Source organism: Entelurus aequoreus, linkage group LG07 (genome assembly GCF_033978785.1).
Source record: "Entelurus aequoreus isolate RoL-2023_Sb linkage group LG07, RoL_Eaeq_v1.1, whole genome shotgun sequence".
Taxonomy (NCBI): Eukaryota; Metazoa; Chordata; class Actinopteri; order Syngnathiformes; family Syngnathidae; genus Entelurus; species Entelurus aequoreus.
Window position 1 is genome coordinate 41399957 of NC_084737.1, and position 22469 is coordinate 41422425.

General features: G+C 39.5%; 2 protein-coding genes across 2 annotated transcripts in view; one reads left to right on the forward strand and one right to left on the reverse strand.

Moving 5' to 3' along the window:
- LOC133653880 (zinc finger MYM-type protein 1-like) overlaps window positions 1-22469 on the reverse strand; it is a 123886-nt gene that overhangs the window by 72208 nt on the left and 29209 nt on the right. The gene's annotated exons all lie outside the window — the stretch shown is intronic.
- LOC133653878 (sodium- and chloride-dependent taurine transporter-like) overlaps window positions 5911-22469 on the forward strand; it is a 59074-nt gene continuing 42515 nt past the window's right edge. The window contains exon 1 of the mRNA XM_062053671.1: window positions 5911-6115. The gene's annotated coding sequence lies outside the window, so the exon portion shown is untranslated. The remainder of the gene's footprint in view (window positions 6116-22469) is intronic.

Consider the following 22469-nt stretch of genomic DNA (forward strand, 5'->3'; position numbering starts at 1 on the left):
TATCGGATTGTCTTGCAAAGGCAAGCAGCTGGGCAGGCAGTCACAGTCCTAAACCAAGGCTCACCTTTAAATTCTTCATAAACACAAGATGTCGTTCAGGCTTATCGAGCAGATATGCTATGCATGGAAGCAGCTCCTGGAAGTGTGTGACAGGCCAATGCTTGCACTTAACATAGCCACAGTAATATGGGATTAGGTCTTACATGCAAGTATTAGCAGGCAGGGCACACACAATTAAGTGAGCAGTGGTCGTATTAGTCAACGTTGACTGCATGCAACCCTTTTGTGTGGAACAAAGCTGCTATCATGATATATATCCAGATAACATGGGTTATGCTTTTCAAGAATCCATTTGATGTCGAGAGACAGATCAAATCCACTTGGAGTTAGTTGTCATTTTGCCAGTATGCGGAAAACATGGCTCTGCAGAAACAAACGATGTCTGCATGTGAGCAAGGATTACAACGTCACAATGTGACCGCTCTGACCTTAGACAGATCTCTAACACAAGACAGAGAAGAGGGAGTCTAAGATTAAATGCATTAACAAGGATGCTGAATGATGCCAACAATAAACTAATAGATGTTATCATTGATGTCATTTCCTACTTTTGGGGGGTGTTTTCCTCCCCAAATTCTCTTTAGCTACTTTGCATTCAAGGATTGTTCTTGTCGCCAAATAGCGAGAGTCCACCCTTTGCATTTTTCCCGTTTCCCTTGCCTTTGGAATTTAAAAAAGCCTTTACTGAGCTTTTTCTTCTTGGCAGGGTGACCCCAGCGCTGAATGGATTTGCTCTTTGCTTATATTTGCCTGCAAAGCTGATGGAAGACATTGGCCTTAAAGTTGATTTTGAAATGAAGCAAGTCATGCAGCGCCCATCAAGAAACAAGTATTTGACAAACTTAATCATAAAATGTTCGATTAGTCAACTCGTTTTCAGTGAGAGGTTAAACAGCAATCCATATTTGATATTAACCTTACCATTGCTTGACCACGATGATCCTTCATGTGTCATGTGTCATTTTTAGACATGCTTGCACATTTGCTTGCACATATTCTACCCTTGACATATTATATTTCACATCCCAATCCCACATATTATTTATACACCCTGTGTCTGCATAATACACACACACACACACGCACACGCACTCGCACACCCTCGATGTGCTATCATCTGTTTCGAATGGATGATGCTTTAGATTAGTGCACACACAGTAAAGAATGTGTCTGTATGAGGGCCATTTTCCTCCCCAGGAAACAAAATGCAAGATAAAATTAACAGTAAAATATTTGTTCCTATAAAAGCAAAGTTCCCTGAGCATTGATCTGATTGCATATTCAATAGATACATTTAAAAAAATTCAAGGAACTGTTTGCAACACTTATGCAGATGCCTTACGACCAATACGGTCAGAGTATATTTAGCAATGACGTGCGATCAATCAATCAATCAATCAATGTTTATTTATATAGCCCTAAATCACAAGTGTCTCAAAGGGCTGTACAAGCCACAACGACATCCTCGGTACAGAGCCCACATACGATGACCTTCAAACCAGGTAAGACATTGACACTTTTGTAGTTTTTTTTTTAAATCTTAATTTGATATGCTCTAATCACTGTCAATACATGTTGCTCATTAAGATGATAAAAACAAAAAGGGAGTAATTACCTTCCATAAACAATGTTAAAATAAGTAAAATATTTGGAGTCTCTTTTTTACCTTTAACTGTATTTGTATTATAAGCAGCACTTTCTGTCCTTCATTAAAATGTCCTTTGGATCAGTTGTGTTTGTGGCAAGTTGAACTTTTATTCAGAATCAGCTACTTTCACAACAGCTGACGTGACTATCTTCTCATTGATTGTGCGTTAAACTGTATTGAAGCTGAGCGTCCATTGACATTAACGGGGGAGCATAGAGTGGGTTGTTCCACTGCAGCCAAACAAGACCGTCATTTTGTCCAATGACATCAGATGCTCAGCGTTTCTGGAAGTGTATGGTAGGTGGGCATGGGCTCGGCTGGCCTGGACGTTGAGCTTCTGAATCACGATTGGATGAGTCTGAGGCTGAATCCTTTTTTGATCGAAAGCAAAATGAGCGAATCGTCGACCTTGAAATATAAACCACTGCTTTCATTCCGTTGTTCTGAGTTCATAAGGAGAATTTTACAATCCTTTAAGTGATGTTTTTCCCTGTATAATGTAACATATATAAATATTTTATCTATTGGAGACTGTACTCGTGTTTAGAGAGTAGCTGAAAATGAGCTACCACTACTTGAAAAGTCCACTTTAGAGAAGCATTTGATCTTGAATAAACAGTATAATCCTCCATATTGGCAGCCACATTCGTTCATTCAGCAGAGCATTAAAACAGCGTTCTTGCATCTGACAAAGAAGAAAACACAAACGTTGGCTCCCTCGCTGATGAAACACGGTAGCAGCATATATTTGTAGTTTGATTACCAAGAATAATGATGTCAAACTTACATTAAAACATTAAACATACTTTATAGTCTACAGCAATGTTTTTCAACCACTGTGCCGTGACACACTAGTGTACCGTGAGATATTGTTTAGTGTGCCGTGGGAGATTATGTAATTTCACCTAATTGGGTTAAAAATATTTTTTGCAAACCAGTAATTATAATCTGCAAATGTGCCGTTGTTGAGTGCCTGTGCTGTCTAGAGCTCGGCAGAGTAACCGTGTAATACTCTTCCATATCAGTAGGTGGCAGCAGGTAGCTAATTGCTTTGTAGATGTCGGGAACGACGACGATGGTTTGCAGGTAAAAAGGTATCTAACACTTAAACCAAAAATAAACAAAAGGCGAGTACCGCTGTCCATTAATGCGCACTGTCTGTCATGTCTTTTGATCATGTTTTTGTTTGGCCATGTGCTGTTTGGTTTTTGGACACTTACTTCCTGCTTTTTCACTCCCTTGTTTTGTTTCCATGGTTACCCATTAGTTTCACCTGTTGCTCATTTGGACACACGTACCTGTGTTATTCATGTCACTGTTATTTAAGCCTGTCTTTTTCTGTTGGTCGTCCTGGCGACATTACCGCTGTTACCCTTGACATTATTCATGCTTAACTCTGATGCTACCTCTGCTTTCCTCATGCCATGCCACAGTAAGTCTTTTGTTTCATGTCGATAGTTTTTGCCCAAGTGCTAGTTTTTGTTTCATTAGCCAAGTTTGTATTTCCGCCTTGTGCGCGCCTTTTGTTTGTACTTTGTTAGTGTTATTAAATCATGTATTTATCTTCATCCGGTGTCCAGTCCAGTTCGTTTGCATCTTGGGAAAGCAGTCCTCGCAGGAAACTGCGCCATAGTCCATGTCATGACAGAATGTCGCCAGCAGAAAAAAGTTTTCCCGCAAAGAAGTTGGACGAGGGAGCGTGGGAGGTCCTGCGCATTTTGGAGGCGGGAGCGCAGGGGGGTGATGTGGGTGCCTGGAGGCAAGCTGGTGCCGATCGGCGCGTCGCTCCAGTCCCGGTAACGTCGCCAAGGACGAGGGACGTCAGGAAAAACTTCCGCGAGTGGACAGAATGCGCCGCTCCCGCGGGCTCCTCCCCCTCCGGGCGGAAATGCACGACAGCCAGCCTGGCAGCTCCAGGAGGACGCCACAGACTTGGAGATTTTCTTTCCAAATTATTTTTCTGGTCAAACCAAATCATGTCCTAGTTTTCATGCCATGCCCACGCCACAAGATTTTTCCTTTTTTTACCCACTAAAACTCAGGTGGGTAAAAATAAAAACAATTGGGACAATTTAGACGGGAGGATTCTGCCCCTCTCCTGACCTCCCTCCACCCACCTCAAAAAACGGTTCCAGACCGCGGGGAGCGCGTCTGGTATCCGCTCCTTGAGGGGAGGGGGGCTAGGGCCGGGAGCTGTGCTGTTGGGGTGGCTCAGCTGCGCCCAGCCAGGCAGCAGCCTTCAGCCTGGCCGCCACCCCCAGTTCATCACCATGCCAAGCCACAGCCTCCAGCCCGGCCACCACCACCAGTTCATTGCCATGCCAAGCCACAGCCTCCAGCCCGGCCGCCACCACCAGTCTTTCGGCCTGCCAAGCTGCAACCTCCGGCCCGGCCACCACCACCAGTCTTTCGGCCTGCCAAGCCGCAACCCCCAGCTAGGCCACCTCCACCTGCACCAAGGCTAGCACCAAGTCCAAGGCTAGCACCAGCTGCACCACGCCAAGCTCCAGTTCCTGCACCACGCCAAGCTCCAGTTCCTGCACCACGCCAAGCTCCAGTTCCTGCATCACGCCAAGTACCAGTTCCTGCACCACGCCGCCAAGTGCCGCCCGTAGCGGCTCCACGCCGCCAGAACTCAAGCCAGGACTCACCACGCCAAGACCCAACCCAAGCTTTGTCGTCTGCTGCACCACGCCAAGCTTCGCCGCCTGCCACAACGAGGACACGCGCATCCACGTCTGCCACGACAAAGACGTGCCCACCTCCTCATCGGCCACGGATGTGGCCATTTCCTGGGCGTCCGCCACGCTAAGTACGTCCACCTCCTCGTCCGCCACGGATGTGGCCATTCCCTGGGCGTCCGCCACGCCAGGTACGCCGACCTCCTCGTCGGCCACGAATGTGGCTGTTCTCGGGTCGCCCACCTTGTCAGGTTCAGCGGCGGTCTACGCGTCGCCGCCACCTGATTCTGCCCTGGTGGATTCGGGGACACGTGGTCTGACGACCCACCGCCAAGTCCCCCTCCCGTCCTCCCATGACTCTTGATCTTTTTTTTTTTTTTTTGGACATCTGGGATCTGTCTTTAGGGGGTGGGGGGGGCTCTGTCATGTCTTTTCACAATGTTTTTGTTTGGCCATGTGCTGTTTGGTTTTTGGACACTTAGTTCCTGCTTTTTCACTCCCTTGTTTTGTTTCCATGGTTACACATTAGTTTCACCTGTTGCTCATTTGGACACACGCACCTGTGTTAATTATGTCACTGTTATTTAAGCCTGTCTTTTTCTGTTTTTACCGCTGTTACCCTTGACATTATTCATGCTTAACTCTGATGCTACCTCTGCTTTCCTCATCAATCAATCAATGTTTATTTATATAGCCCTAAATCACAAGTGTCTCAAAGGGCTGCACAAGCCACAACGACATCCTCGGTACAGAGCCCACATATGGGCAAGGAAAAACTCACTCTAGTGGGACGTCGGTGAATGACTATGAGAAACCTTGGAGAGGACCGCATATGTGGGTAACATGCCACAGTAAGTCTTTTGTTTCATGTCCATAATTTTTGTTTCATTAGCCAAGTTTGTATTTCCGCCTTTTGCGCGCCTTTTGTTTGTACTTTGTTAGTGTTATTAAATCATGTATTTACCTTCATCCGGTGTCCAGTCCAGTTCATTTGCATCTTGGGAAAGCAATCCTTGCAGGAAACTGCGCCACAGTCCATGTCATGACACTGTTCCATGTAGTATAACAAAGAAGTTGTAATATACATCTATTAATAAGCTAAATGGTGTGTTTAGTGGGACAAGTGAAAGTGAAATCGGAGAAAATGCAGTAGTTTATAAATTAATTATTGTTTCTGTGCGGCCCGGTAGCAAATGCATCACGGACCGGTACAGGTCCCCGGACCGGTGGTTGGGGACCACATTATGTCATATGTTTCAACTAGTTGTCATCATTGAATAAATGCAATATTTGTGTTGACTAGTTATAATAGTAATACATACAGAGGAACAACTAAGAAAATATAAGAGATACAGGCATTTTTCAACAAGTAATTGAGTGATGCAATGATGACTTGCAGGTACAGTAACTCAGCTGAAACAGGTTAATTCCACAGTGCATAGTCCACATTAACACAAAGTGTCAATTCAGAGCAAAATGCATTTATTTGTATTTATGTGAAGGGGTTCCACTCACCGAGTCCGCCAGGTGCGTTCACGAAGACTACCGCTTTAAGACGTTGTTGCGAGAAGAAGCTGGTGATTTTCCACTCAAAATGATAATAAAGTCGAGCGGCGCCACACAGCGTCATGGTCACGCGGGAAAATTGGCTTAATTGTTTCAATCAACGCTGAACGTGAGAGACGTGAGAGACGACAGGAACAACAATACACATCTTCATCGACAGGTAAATGCTTTTATTGGGTGTTTTGTTCACGCAGCCAGTAAAGAGGATTGCAATTTTGACGTTGATAAACCAAAATATATATTATTTATTGTCATGACAGTGTATCCTTTATAGTATTAATGCTAGCTTATTCATACGTGTTCTCCTTTTCTGCCCTATTATATTTTTTATCTTTGTGCAGTAGCCCTGCTGCAAACACACACACAAAAAGCTTTGGCCATTGAACTCACTTTCCCCTGTGAAGCCGATAAACCGAATGTTCCGTTCACTGCTCGGTGCTCATTGCTAAGGACTGATTGTGATGCGTTCAGGGTCCCACGCTCCACGCTATAACCCAATTGAATGATTTATTTATCAAGCAATGCATGATATTAAGTGCTACTAATCCCATCGGTGTGAATATTTGGAATTACCTTTAACAACCTCAATAGCATCTTATTTGATCAGTTTATGTATCCAAAACCCTAAATATTGCTCCCTTGCAAAGTAATATTGTTCTTAATGATTGAACATAAAAAAAAATACCATGGAATTCTAAATTCCACATGCCAAAACTATGGAAGTAGAATTGTCTCACATCAACTTATATATATATATATATATATATATATATATATATATATATATATATATATATATATATATATATATATATATATATATATATATATATATATATATATATATATATATATATGATGTGATATACAATTAAATAAACAATTTGTATAGATAAACGCATATTTGTAAAAATATTTTTGAGATTTGAAAATAAATACAATTTATAAATATAAAAATGTGACATACAAATAAATTAAGAATTTGTATAAATAAACGTGTATTTGTAAATATATTTTTGAGATTTGAATATAAATATGCTTGATTTTGTATTTGAATTTGTATTGAAACAGAATAAACTAGATTATTCTATTTTTTTAATTGCCCATCTCCTTCACCCCTCTTATTTTCTAATGAAATCAGTTTATACAAACAGTGTTGACACATTTAGTGCCAAATTGTTTTTTTTTATTTTGGTTTTTCACCCTGAGTGATTGACAATAGTAGCATCAGCAGTCCAAATTCAAGCTTTGCCACCTGTTTAACGAACTGAAAACCCACAGCAAAACAATGTTAGTTGGTATTGGTTTTGCTAAAAGCAATGCACATGAATGTAGAAATTGTGTGCGATGTGCACAATAATATACACAGGGAATGTTAACGGTTACATAACGGATGTAGTCCAGCATGACACGGGCCAAAATGTAATGGATTATGTTGTCATGCAGAGCTTATGGGGTCAAAGATATATATATATATATATATATATATATATATATATATATATAATGTGTGTGTGTTTGTGTGTGTGTGTGTGTGAGTGTGTGTGTGTGTGTGTGTGTGTGTGTGTGTGTGTGTGTGTGTAGTAAAGTGCTTGTCATCAGATCATCCCTTTTCCCATGTTAAACTGTCCGAACATGTTGAGGAAACTATTAGGTTTTAATTGACTATTTTACGCCAGACGTCGTGAGCGCATATATAAACAGACCACAAACACACTTCCTTATTAGGCTTTGCTATAGGATGGTAATGTACTTGTTTACAGAGCCCAGATAATAGGGCATTTGTCATGGCAGTATGAGGCACAAAAATTCAAAATGGCCTGCATTCCACAAGCTATTGCAACATGCTCATTAACAAATAACAAAGATGCTCGAATTCTGAAGTGTTTAGGAGAAATCATGGGATTGATGTTTGTTTAAGATGGACCGTTTGAGAACTGAGCATGGACAGGACAGGAGTCCACCATGCTTACAGAACAGTGTGTGTGTCAACAATTTGTCACATTCGGCAATATGCTTTACTGAGGACGTACTGTAGGTCAACATGGCAGCTTCTTTTAGATGTTACTTAACATGTGGCTGACATGGAAGCTGTCTCTGATCACATCACTATGGTCTTGCAGATGTTCAGCATAATGCTTCTGGAGGAAGTTGCAATCTCTATATGAACATAATTCACCAATACAATAATGCAGTAGGTACTGAAATTCATCTGTTAATTTGCTTAGTTAAATGCAAACATATACGTTGAAAAAAATGGCCTTATCTTCTGGAACAGGTTGAAATATTAATAAGTAAATGAGCGGTTTTCAAAGTGTGTGCTTACCCCCAGAGAACAGAACACAACCACAGACTCTAACTCTAACACCACAAAAACCTCCCTCTCATTGCTGGCTCACCATTAGAACTAAGCAAATGTGTTAATTTTTCCTATGAGAACCTATAACTAAAGTTAGCTAAGCAGGTTTGAAAAATGTTATTCTTACTTTTTCTCAAGCTGCTGCATCACCCTGAGGTCTTTTGGTGCCACCCAGGGGTGGGGTTGGGCATTGTTTACATGACAGGTGTCAAACCCAAAACCCAATGCCAAAACACTTTATCTTTCTATCTATCTCCATTTTGATAGAAAAAAATACATGTACCGTATTTTCCGGACTATAAGGCGCACTTATAATCGTTTTTTTTCTTCTCAAAACTTGACAGTGCGCATTATAACCCGGTGCGCCTAATGTACAAAATAATTCTGGTTTTGCTTACCGACCTCAAAGCTTTTTTATTTGGTACATGTGTAGTGGTAAGTGTGACCAGTAGATGGCAGTCAAACATAAGAGATATGTGTAGACTGGTGTATGACTCAAGTAAACAACACCAACATTTTATATGTTCTATTGAAAATATAAAACATTACACACGGCGCTCAAAAATCTATCAACATGTTTTTCTTTAGTTGGTAAGCTATGAAGTTGCACCGCTTGATGGATTGTACTGTGCTTCAACATACGAGTATTATTATGGTGTGTGTGAGTATAAGGTAAGACATATTGTCTGGCGTTTTGTTTCGCAATATTATGCAAAAGCAACTTTACTTACCTTCTGGTACCTGCTGATCTGTATTTGGGATCTGCATAAGTCCTGAAAAATTGCGTGCGTCCACCTGTGTAGTCTGTGCTGACACAGTAGTCGATAAGCTTCTTCTTTTTCTCTATCTTCTTGTTATGGGACATTCATCCTCCGCTGTTGCCATTTCTAATATAAAGTAGTGTAAAGTTTTTACTTATATCTGCCATGAAAGCAGTGTAGTGAGTTTACATTATTTACCCAAGGAACTTTAGTTATTAGAGCTTTCCGGTCGGACGGTTTACACGGGACACATTTCCGGCGGATGAGGAGATGCTGCTCCGTTATTTATTTAAGTAAAGTCTGAATGTCATAAACAGTTAGCTCCACTTTTGACACTTCTTCCACTCCCGTTCTTTCACACTACACCGCTACAACAAAGATGACAGAGAGAAGACGCTGCGGAAGGTGAGCCACGTAATTAAGACCACCCACAAAATGGTGCATCCTGAAGCGACTGTCAGAAAGCGGCTTGAAGATTATCGGTATAACATAATCTATGCAACATTTTGACCAAAAAAACACCATTACATGTTATGTAAACCACAAGGAAGTACTTTCAATTTAGAAAAATAAATAAATAATATGACTCCTTTTTAATGCGCCCATAATTCGGTGCGCCCTGTATATGAAAAAAGATCAAAAATAGACCATTCATCGGCAGTGCGCCTTATAATCCAGTACGCCTTATGGTCCGGAAAATACAGTACTACATGCAGTTGCATAGCATATGTTTTAAACTTTAATATTATTTAATAATGCAACAGATATTGTATATCATACATTTAAAAAACAATGTTAAAATAAAATACTTAACTATCTGCTTGATTTATGATTTCTAAGCAAATTAGCCATCAAATTGTACACTCTAAAAACAACCGTAAATTTACTATGTATATATAATTGGCAGCTCAGTCACCAGGAATTTACCGTAAAAGACAGTGTTACTTTTTGTCCATTTGCAGTAATATGCTGTAAAATTTTACAGTAAAATTCTGGCGACTGCGCTGCCAGTAATTTTCCGCAAAATTGACAGATTTTCTTTTTGTACGTAAAAAAAGTCTAATGATCAAATGCATAGGCAATTGTGTAACATAATCATGTGTTGAATTCTTATAGATTTATATTCATATTTTATTCACTCTTACATGCGGCACTCAACGAAAACGAGGTTGACACCCCTGTTTTACATATTAACTGATACCGGTGCCAAAACGGTACTTTTTAAACTGTTTTGGTGTTTAAATGGTGCCCAACAGTAAAGAAAAACACAAGTTTGGTCCAAAATAAATTATTTTTTATAATGATAATGAATTAAAACATTCAAAAATAAATACATTATAAAATCCACAACAAACTGTCATTATCATGGTTATGGTTTGAGTTTATTTCAAACAAGCGTATGATTACAACATGATACATCACAATTTTCAGTTTCTCTTTTCAACATGTTCGAAAAGGAGTAGGATGAAGCAGCTCTTATTTAATCGTATCCCGTTTCTATTGCATAGCAATCTTTAACACTTTTGTTCATCTCCTGTTCTCAATTTATTCACAATATACTCTAGAAATAACATTAAAAATAATAACAATAATAATGATAATAATAAATAGTGAAGTAAGTTGTGTTTCATACAGTGAGATGAATAAGATTATCAGTAAGTTCAAAATGTTTATCATGGTTCTTCTTCTTTGTAAACATTTGGAGTTTGAACAGTTTCTTACATTGGATCATATTAGTACACTGTTGGATTCCTTTACTCAACCCATTCCATAATTAAATTTCACATCCCTGGGATCGGGGTCTTTCTGTGTGGAGTTTGCATGTTCTCCCCGTGACTGCGTGGGTTCTCGCCGGGGACTCCGGCTTCCTCCCACCTCCAAAGACATGCACCTGGGGATAGGTTGATTGGCAACATTAAATTGGCCCTAGTGTGTGAATGTGGGTGTGAATGATAGTTAGTGTTGGCCCTGCAATGAGGTGGCGACTTGTCCTGAGTGTAGCTGGGATGGGCTCCGGCCCCCCCATGACCCAGAGAAGGACAAGCGGTAGAAAATGGATATATGCTGGTATACTAAAGGTTTTAAGTGTTGTACGTGCATACAAATGTTTTAAGTCAAAATGTTCTCTCAGGTTATATTTGTCCTCTTTAGTTGAGAAGAATTGTTGTACATTCTTGGGTAGCAGGTTATGGTTTGCTTTGTGCATAATTTTAGCAGTTTGCAAATTCACTATATCGTAGAATTTCAATATTTTCGATTCTATAAACAAAAAGGCTTTGAATGTTCTCTATATCTAATGTATGTACTTTTCTAACTGATCTTTTTTGCAACACGGTTAGTGACTGAAGCAGACTTTTGTAGTTATTTCTGCACAATAACTCAGATATGGTAAAACTAGTGAGAAGTAAAGATAATGAAGTGATTTTTGGTCCAATACATATTTTTCTTTATTCATTATTGACATGTTTCTTGCTACTTTATGTTGTATAATTTTACATGAGGTTTCCAGTTTATTTAATAATCTATTATTACACCCAAAAATATGTTTTATTTTACTCTTTCAATGTCTACTCCTTCTATTTGTATTTGTGTTTGACTCTCTCTTCTACTGTTACCAAATAGCATTATTTTAGTTTTACTGAGATTCAAACATAGTCTGTTTTTGTCAAACCATATCTTTAATTGTATTAATTTCTTCTGTTAATATTTTGTATGAACTTCTATGTGTTGTCTTCCGAACAAAACACAGGTGTATTGTCTGCAAATAATACTAACTTTAGATCTTTTGTAACTTTACCAATATCGTTTGTATAGAGATTGAAGAATTTTGGTCCCAGTATTGATCCCTGTGGTAGGCCACAGTATATATGTAGCGTTGTAGACGTGTGTTTGCCGAGCTTCACATATTGCGTCCTGTTGGTTAAGTAGTTTCCTATCCAGTTTAAGACCAACCCTCTGATTCTATACCGTTCTAATGTTTTGATTACAATATTGTGTAATTGTGTCCAATGCTTTGGTCAAATCCATAAATACTGCTGCTGCACACTGTTGACCATCTATTGCATTGGTAATTTCTTCTGTAATTTCGATGAAAACCATCAATGTTGAAATATTTGGTTCTCTGCAAATATTCTATATGTGTTTATGAAATTGCCCAATCTGTTGTTTAGAACATTGTAGAAGTAAAGAAACAGGTATATAATTTGTAAATTGATGTTTGTCTCCAGTCTTATAAATTGGTACAACTAAAGCTATTTTCATTTTGTTTGGGAATTTGCCTGTGTGAAATGATAATTACTGATATACATTAATGGACCACAATGTAAACAAGCTTTTTGGCTTTTTGTGCCATCCATTTGCCTTTTAAAAAGCATTACATGGATTCAATTCTTTAAGATGGCAATAAACTTCTCAATCAATCAATCAAAGTCTGAGGACCTCTTCAATAGCATTTTTTATTGTTTCCATATCAATTATATTACAGTCAATTGAAGCCTTGGATTTGCATTTTTTTCACAATTTTAACTATTTCCTCCTGTGTCAGTCACGTTCATGTGGAACATTGAGTTGGGATTCTATGGTGTCATTGAAGTCCTCAATTGAAACTGTGTCTGGAATCCTTTCCTCCAATTTTGGTCCAATATTTACAAAGTAATTATTGAAGCTTTCAACTACTTCCTTCATATTGTCATTATTTATTTTTCTGTCTGAGAAGTATTGGGGGTATTCCCTCTTAGTGCCATTTTTAATAATGCCATTGAAGATACCCCATGTTGCTCACATATTGCTTTTGTTCCTGTCTAATAATTGACTGAAATATTATTTTCTACATGTTCGTAGTATGCTAGTTAGCTTGTTTTTATACTTTTGATATTTATTTTCTACATCTGTAGTTATTTTTGTTATAAATGTTCTATATAATGTATTCTTTTAGCAAGCATTTTTAATCTTTTTGTCATCCATGGTTGATTGTTATTTTTCTGCTTTCTACTGAGTTGTTTCTATGGACATTTAAAAACTTACCATATGTTTCATCAACATCATTTTCATTGTACACATTGTCCCAATTGTGCTTTTCTAACTCATTTTTGAAAGCAATCATACTCTTCTCAGTGCATAGTCTTTGTAATGTATTTTTGTCGTCCATGTTCCTCTTCTTGTAGTTTCCATCATAGATTTTGAAAACTGGCATATGATCACTAATGTCGGTTATAAGTAAAGCACTTGTAGTATTATTATCAAAACCATTGGTAAAAATATTATCAATAAGCGTAGCACAGTGTTCTGTGAATCTGCTTGGCTTTGTGATTTTAGACTTAGACTTAGACTTCCTTTTTATTGTCATTCAAATTTGAACTTTACAGTACAGATAAGAACGAAATTTCGTTACATAAGCTCATCGAGAGTCACATCGAGAGGAGCCAGATGAGGTGGTTCGGGCATCTGGTCAGGATGCCACCCGAACGCCTCCCTAGGGAGGTGTTTAGGGCACGTCCGACCGGTAGGAGGCCACGGGGAAGACCCAGGACACGTTGGGAAGACTATGTCTCCTGGCTGGCCTGGGAACGCCTCGGGATCCCCCGGGAGGAGCTGGACGAAGTGGCTGGGGAGAGGGAAGTCTGGGCTTCCCTGCTTAAGCTGCTGCCCCCGCGACCCGAACTCGGATAAGCGGAAGAAGATGGATGGATGGATGGATGGATGGAAGCTCATGGTAGTGCAGGATAAAAAAGCAATAAGGTGCATATATAAATAAATAAATAGGTTACTGTACAGATAAATATATTGCACTTTTTCACATACATTTTAGGATACAAACTGATGCTATATGTTGTATCAATGAAGTCATCAATGGGCTTTTACTTATCAGGGTTCAATACCTCAATAAATAAAGTCAGCACATAAGAAAATTACTTTTTGATAAAATTTGCCTTGATCTACTTTGTTGTGGAAGTTTTTTAGTTTGTTCAACAATCTTTAATGTTGTTTCAATAATTTCTATAATTGTAGGTGGATGTGCTCCTGAATCTATGTCTTCTTGTTTTGTGGTTTTTTGGAACTTAGTAGTGTTGGTGTTGAATTTAGGTGTTTGTTTTCCATCAGACTCCATTATCATCGTCGTTGTCGAAGCACTGTCAACTTTAATATGTGCCAGGCCCTTGAGGTCAATGACAATAAGTACTCTTGCTCCTGCACCGCCATTCAGATAGATGTACAGTATATTTTAAAGTGGGAGCTGCAAGTTCCCTGAATTTTTCCCTGCTTTTTTGACATTTTCAGCATTACGTTTTGTGAGGTGCTCATTCATGTACACATTTGTACCCTTTAGCTTATTTCCCTGTTTCAGCAGTGCCATTTTATATCAATCTAATTCATTATTATTATTATTATTATTATTTTAGATTTTCTGTTAACAAGTTTCACGAGGATAGCCGGAGTGGTGTTGTTGTTTCCTCCATTCAGTGGGTTAAAATTATTTGATGCAATAGAGGGGTTTGGATTTTTTCACATTTCACACAATTCTTTGCCAATATCCATATTGAAGGGCGGAAGTTAGTGAAACACTAATTGTCGCCAATAATTTATCCACTAATATTCATAATGCGGACGACCTGTGCCATTGTCAACTGCCACAATTGAGGTGGGAGAGATATTCCGAGCTTGTATCGCATTCCTAAGCGTATTTCTGGACAAACAGAAGTTTTGGTTGGTTGGTTGAAGTTAATAATGTATACAATTTCAGCATGATACATCACACATCTTTTCTTTACAACATGCATGAAGTGGCTGAAAAGAAGAGATAATGGCAAAGGTGAGCATGGATTACTATAATCAACCGAGATGTGACGTGCAGACAACGTCTGTTTGTTCGGATCATTTCAGGTAAAACATTTTGTAAGTAAAAAATGATCTAAAATAGATAACAGTCCCGCTTTGCATCAACTTGATGTGCTTGGTGGAAGAACTTTGATAGTTGTATTAACAAAAATAGTACTTACTTCTCTTATCAGGACTGTAGCTTTACATAAAACACAAGTGAAGCGACATGAAAACAGTATTCTCTCACAATCCTGCCCTACAGTTAGTGTGCTGAGATGACATTAGATTGGTTATCCGTGATTATTCTGGGTGTCAAACTTGAGTCGTATCGTTTCTGAGAATGCATTACTCTCGACTGGCTTGACGACACGATGTCCACTGGGTCGCCGACTTTCAGTTGCTAGAGAGCTCCAAACTTTATGCGACCTTCCAATTAGCCCACGTACAGTACGCAGAGAGCTTCATGGAATGGTTTTCCATGGCCGAGCAGCTGCATCTAAGCCATACATCACCAAGTCCAATGCAAAGCGTCGGATGCGATGGACTCTAGAGCAGTGGAGACGCATTCCCCTGGAGTGATGAATCACGCTTTTCCATCTGGCAATCTGATGGACGAGTCTGGGTTTGGAGGTTGCCAGGAGAACGGTACATTTCAGACTGCATTGTGCTGGGTGTGAAATTTGGTGGAGGAGGAATTATGGTGTGGGGTTGTTTTTCAGGAGTTGGGCTTGGCCCCTTAGTTCCAGTGAAAGGAACTTTGAATGCTCCAGGATACCAAAATATTTTGGACAATTCAATGCTCCCAACCTTGTGGGAACAGTTTGAAGCGGACCCCTCCCTCTTCCAACATGACTTTGCACCAGTGCACAAAGCAAGGTCCATAAACACATGGATAACAGAGTCTGGTGTGGATTAACTTGACTAGCCTGCACAGAATCAATCAATCAATGTTTATTTATACAGCCCTAAATCACAAGTGTCTCAAAGGGCTGCACAAGCCACAACGACAACCTCGGTTCAGATCCCACATCAGGTCAAGGAAAAACTCAACCCAATGGGATGACAATGAGAAACCTTGGAGAGGACCGCAGATGTGTGTGACCCCCCCCCCCCCCCCGCCCCCCCCTCTAGGGGGGACCGGTGCAATGGACGTCAAGTGGGTCTAGCATAATATTATGAAAGTCCAGCCCATAGTGGATCCAACATAATAGTGAGAGTCCAGTCCATAGTGGGGCCTGACCTGAACCAGATAGAACACCTTTGGGATGAATTAGAATGGAGGCTGAGAGCCAGGCCTTCTCGACCAACATCAGTGTGTGACCTCACCAATGCGCTTTTGGAAGAATGGTCTCAAATTCCTATAAACACACTCTGCAACCTTGTGGACAGCCTTCCCAGAAGAGTTGAAGCTTATTCTTCTTCTTTCGTGTAACCTCAGATGTCCAACTCGGTGTCGTGTAGCCATACCTGAGGGTGGTCCATATAAGGGGCAGATGTTGATTATATGGTCGGCGGTCTGCTCAGGGTCACCGCACTCGCATGCCCCCCTGTCCGCCAAGCCCCACGTCTTCATTGATGACCCAAAGCGACCGACCTCAGTCCGTAGACGGTTCAGCGTGGTCCATTGCCGGCATGGTAGGTCTTCTCCTCCGATAGCGCAATCTCCTGTTTCCCAAATGTAGCGGTGGACTCGGGAGGGCCCGGCCGACCCCCACTACTGCTTCCAAGCTGCTGCCAACCATGCATCTCTGAAGATGTCCTCAGAGGTGAAGTTGAGCATCTCTTGTGCTGCCTTGTTGTAGGGGTGGCGGGACTTGAGTCTGTTTGGAGGTGCTGGTGTTACTGTGGTGTTGTGTAGGATGTGCCTTCCTGGCCAGGGCGAGTGTGGCAGCCTCCCGTCGGATGCCGGCCGGTGCTATTCCCGCGAGGACCGGCAGGAGGGACACAAGGGGTAGGCTTCAAGCATCCAGTTATTATCCGGAGGGAGGTATTAATAGCCACGTCGACCTTTCTCGCATGAGGGCTTCTGTTCCAGACTGGGCTGCAGTATTCTGCTGCAGAGAACGCCAGGGCTTGGATGGATATTCGAAGCGTCTTAGGCTGCCCAGGTTGTTCCAGTGAGTTGAAGCTGTAATAGCTGCAAAAGGTGGACCGACATCATATTGAACCCTATGGGTTAGGAATGGGATGGCACTTCAAGTTCACATGTGAGTTAAGGCAGGTGGCCAAATATTTTTGGCAATATAGTGTATGTAGTAAAACACTGCTTACGGAGCATTGCTAGCCACAACACCAGAGCACTTCTTCATTATGCACCCATTACTGTCATGGTGAGCGAGATGCATACAGGAACCCTGGAATTGCAAGGAAGTCGATTTTTGTACATTCTGATCTTGAGTGTGCAAACAATTACATACAGATACTGAACACAGATTTTTGTTTTGTTCTACTGCTGGTTTTGCTGCAATGAGTCTGACCATTTGTTGTGGATTTTAATTGTTATTTTTGAGTAGATTACCTGGGCATCATTTTATTTATATTATTAACGGGTGGCGTGGCTCAGATAGTAGAGTGGCCTTCCAGCAACTTGAGGGTTCCTGGTTCAATTCCAGCTTCAGAAATCCTAGTCACTGTCGTTTCTCAACCAGCTCAGTGGCCTTGTGGTTAGAGTGTCCGCCCTGAGACTGGGAGGTAGTGAGTTCAAACCCCGGCCGAGTCATACCAAAGACTACAAAAAATAGGAACCCATTGCATCAAGGGTTGGAATTTGGGGTTAAATCACCGAATGATTCCAAAGCGTGGCGCACGCTGCTGCTCACTGCTCCCCTCAACTCCCAGGGGGTGAACATGGGGATGGGTCAAATGCAGAGGACAAATTTCACCACACCCAGTGTGTGTGTGACAATCGTTGGGACTTTAACTTAACTTTAACTTTCTCCCAGTGCCGCTCATTCTGGTTTATGAATGTGATTGCCGGTTTGGTAGTGGTCGGAGGGGCTGTACGTGCAAATTGGCAACCACGCTTACATCAATCTACCCCAGAGCAGCTGTGGCTAATGTAGCTTACCACCATCCATATGTGAATTTGAACTGAATAAATGATGGGTTCTGCAAAGCGTTTTGAGTGTCTAGAAAAGCACTATATAAATCTAATCCATTATCATTATTTACATATGTCAATTACTAGTCTGTTTAACTTATATGTCACAAAATGTTGTAAAAATATAAAGCTTGTTATTCAATAAAAATATTTTGGTTTTTGTTAAGTACCGGTTCAGGCACTGTTTAAGCACCGGCTCCATTTAAAAAGTACTGATTTGGTACTAATAAGTGTTCAAATGCAAACAATACCCATCCCTAAACAGTACTTTCACAATATCAATATTATATATAATTTACTTTATATGACTGTCATCTCAAGAAAACCAAAGACACTATGGCAAACATCTCTAAACGAATAACAACTGAGGAAACAATCTGTGCCCTAAACAATAGTTTAGCAGTTCAGGATTGGACTTCAGTATACAGAGAACCAAATGTGGACATTGCTTATTGTAATTTTTTAGACATCTTTTCTTCCCTGCATAATAAACATTGCCCCGTGAAATAATATTTTATAAAAGGAAAAATAAAAATAGCCCTTGGATCACAAAAGGGATAATTAATGCTTGTAAAAAGAAAAACAATCTCTACAAACTTTTCATCAAAATAAAAACAAAGGAAGTCGAACAACGATACAAGAAGTACAAAAATAAATTAACTGATATTATAAAAACAAGCAAACGGTTAATTATAAAAAAAAAACTATATGAAAACAAAAACAATATAAAAGGAACTTGGGATGTTTTGAATAGTCTAATCAAACAAGGATATTCAAAGTTGACATATCCTGACTACTTTATTAATGAAAACTGTGAAGATTATAATATGAGTAATGTAGTGAATAAGTTCAATAGTTTTTTTGTAAATGTTGGTCCTAAATTGGCTGTTGATATCCCAGACAATGGAGTTACAAAATCAACTATTGAACAGAATTCTTCGTCATTCTTCCTCTCAGCTACAAATGAGCAGGAAGTGACAAACATTGTGCGGAAGTGTAAAAGTAAGTGCTCCACTGACTGCCATGATATCAACATGATATTGGTTCAAAAAGTTATACTGAATATTGTAAAACCCTTGACTTATATATGTAACCTATCATTCCAGACTGGCTGCTTTCCAAGTCAAATGAAAATCGCTAAGGTAACTCCGCTCTTCAAAAGTGACAGCAAACATGCTTTCACCAATTACAGACCAATCTCTCTTTTGCCTCAGTTCTCAAAAATCTTAGAGAAACTATTTAACTCTCGACTTGAATCTTTTCTTGAGAAGCATCATATAATCAATGACGGTCAGTATGGCTTTAGGTCCAAACGAACAACCTCAATGGCGATAACTGAAGCTATTGAGGAAATTACTAATTAAAGATTAAAGTACCAATGATTGTCACACACACACTAGATGTGGTGAAATTTGTCCTCTGCATTTGACCCATCCCCTTGGGGAGCAGTGGGCAGCAGCGGCGCCGCGCCCGGGAATCATTTTGGTGATTTAACCCCCAACTCCAACCCTTGATGCTGAGTGCCAAGCAGGGATGTTATGGGTCCCATTTTTATAGTCTTTGGTATGACTCGGCTGGGATTTGAACTCAAACCTACCGATCTCAGGGCGGACACTCTAACCACTAGGCCACTGAGATGATCCACTGGAGCATAAAAGATATGCAGTTGGTATTTGTATTGATCTAAAGAAAGCCTTTGATACCATTAACCATTCAATTCTACTAGATAAAATGGAAAGATATGGAATTAGGGGGCTGGCTGGTGACTGGTTAAAAAGTTATTTAACAGGGAGGGTACAGTTTGTTAAAATGGGTCAGTTTTTATCTGATACTCTTGGCATTGCTTGTGGTGTCCCCCAAGGGTCCGTGTTGGGGCCAAAACTGTTTAATGTATATATTAATGATATGTTTAATACATCCAAAGTACTGAAATTGAAAAACTATTTGCAGACGACACAAATATATTCTACAGTAGTGATGACTATAATGAGCTCATAAATACAGTAAACACAGAACTAAACATAGTAAAAAAATGGATGGACACAAATAAATTATCTTTGAATATAAATAAAACTAAGATAGTGATGTTTGGAAATCGCAACATAACGTCTGAACAGAAAATAAGTATTGATGGTACCCAAATTGAAATCGTAAATGAGAATACATTTTTGGGAGTAATAATTGATAGTAAACTATCATGGAAACCTCATGTCAGACCCATTAAAACAAAAATCTCCAAAATCCTTTAATTATAAACAATGCAAAACTATACCTCAATGAAAATACACTCCGTACTCTATACTGCACCTTGGTACTGCCATACCTTACATACTGTGTTGAAGTATGGGGGAATACTTACCACAACACAATTCATCCTCTGATCATATTACACAAAAGAGCAGTGCGGATCATTCACATAATCTGTTTATGCAATCAAAGTTGCTCAAATTTGATAACCTTGTTAAATATAATACATTAATAATCTTATATAAAGCATTTAACAAAGTATTGCCGCCTAATCTACAACGTTTTTTTATAAAACGGGTTCAGGCTCATAACTTGAGAGGCTTTGGATATTTCTTATTGCCGAGAGCTCAAACCACTCGTAAACGTTTTTGTGTGTCTGTATGCGGAGTAAAACTATGGAACAAACTGGACTTACAACACAAGCAATGCCAAACTATTAATCGATTTAAACTATTATACAAACATGGGGTCTGGTTCAAATATAGAGATGAGGGTCTTTAAATTGACCTGCTGCTATACTCTGTCTCAAAGTGTTAACATGTGCTCAATGTTTCCTTACCATTATTGCTATGTTTTCTATTACCATTATTGCTATGTTGTCTATTACCATTGTTGGTATATTCATTATTCCTACATTGTTGATACAAATCATTGTTAAAGTGTAATAATTATTGTTACCTTTGGTAATGCCACTATGATACAACATCTGTATTATAATCCTTGAACAAAGTAAGAGTGAAACTCATGTGAATAATCACTGAATGGAGAACTGGGGGTGGGATTAAATAAATTATCTTCTTCCCACTCCCTTTCAGGCTAAACTGGACACTCATGCATTACATACTATACATTACCTTTTGCACTATATTAATTTATATTATTATGTGTTGTCAACTTTGTACTTTTGTATGTCATTGCCTGAAATAAATAAATAAATGGGAAAAAAAAAAAGAATGAATATTACCTTCAAGGACTTGTTGCAGATGGCTGAGTCTGCATCTTTTGAGGTGACTTTTGAGCATTTCAGCTTGAGCATATTATTTTAGGGTTAGGTTAGTTTTTCTGTGTGCTCACTCGGGACGTATACAGAGTACCAGTATTTTTTTTTTACCACTATACTATACTGCTATCAGTATTTTTTTGTCCTGCTGATCGTGGGAAGTCTGACACGCTGTCCCATTCGGTTCAGCTGCCGCTGAATATTCATAACAAATCAGCTTGTAATAATTTCAAATAGGAAGCAACACCCCACAAACGTTTGTAACACAACAATTCATCCTCAAATGTCCCTCAAAGTCAAGCACGCTAAAAAGAGTTATACAGTTGCAAGTGAACGTCACTTAACTCACGACCGCCGCTACCTTGCATCATCAACCGTCCTCATAGTGATCCATTAATCCACAGGCTAATAATAATCCACTCAAATGTGTGAAACATTGAAGTGATACAATAATCCATAAAGTTGCTCTGACGCAAGATAAAAATCCGCTGACAGGTTCGTAGTCGCCGCCTGACATCACTCCATTGCGGCGTGACATTAATAGACACATTGCTTAAATGTGTTTATATTAGTTCTGTCTCTTCACTCTACAACTGGACTATTGAGCATTACACTTGATCACTGAGTCTTTTTATTTTTATTGTTCACACAACAAAGATACATACATAGGTCGGTAGCTGTCGAACTCTGGTCCGTCACTCGAATACGTCCATGTGCAACATAATCACAAAACTGCTGTTACAAAATGCACACCCACATAACCTGCTAATTGATTGTATTGATTTATGTTATATTTAATATGATATATATTATTTAAAGGGTATGTGCTCTGTACATGAATGCATAAATGATATTTCCAGCTAAATGTAATTGTAATGAATAGAAACACAGTGATGGATCTACTGTATGTGTTCTATACAAGATGATGACATAACAACTGTATTAGCAAATATTGACTTGTTTAAGACTTAAAAAGCAGGTGTTGATAAAAGACTTCCCTGCTGTGAGATGTTACATCATGTTGTGGAGGTTTACAACCTCTTGTGCTATGAAAAAACAGTAATAAAAAATGCATTATTTCCACATCTTTATTTATACTAATTACATATATTACTAATAACTTAATAAGTGTACCAATAAATACCGGTAGCGATAACAAATATTGATAAGGGGATCGTATCGATAAAATCTTACCAATATACATCCCGAGTGCTCACTACGATTCACGTT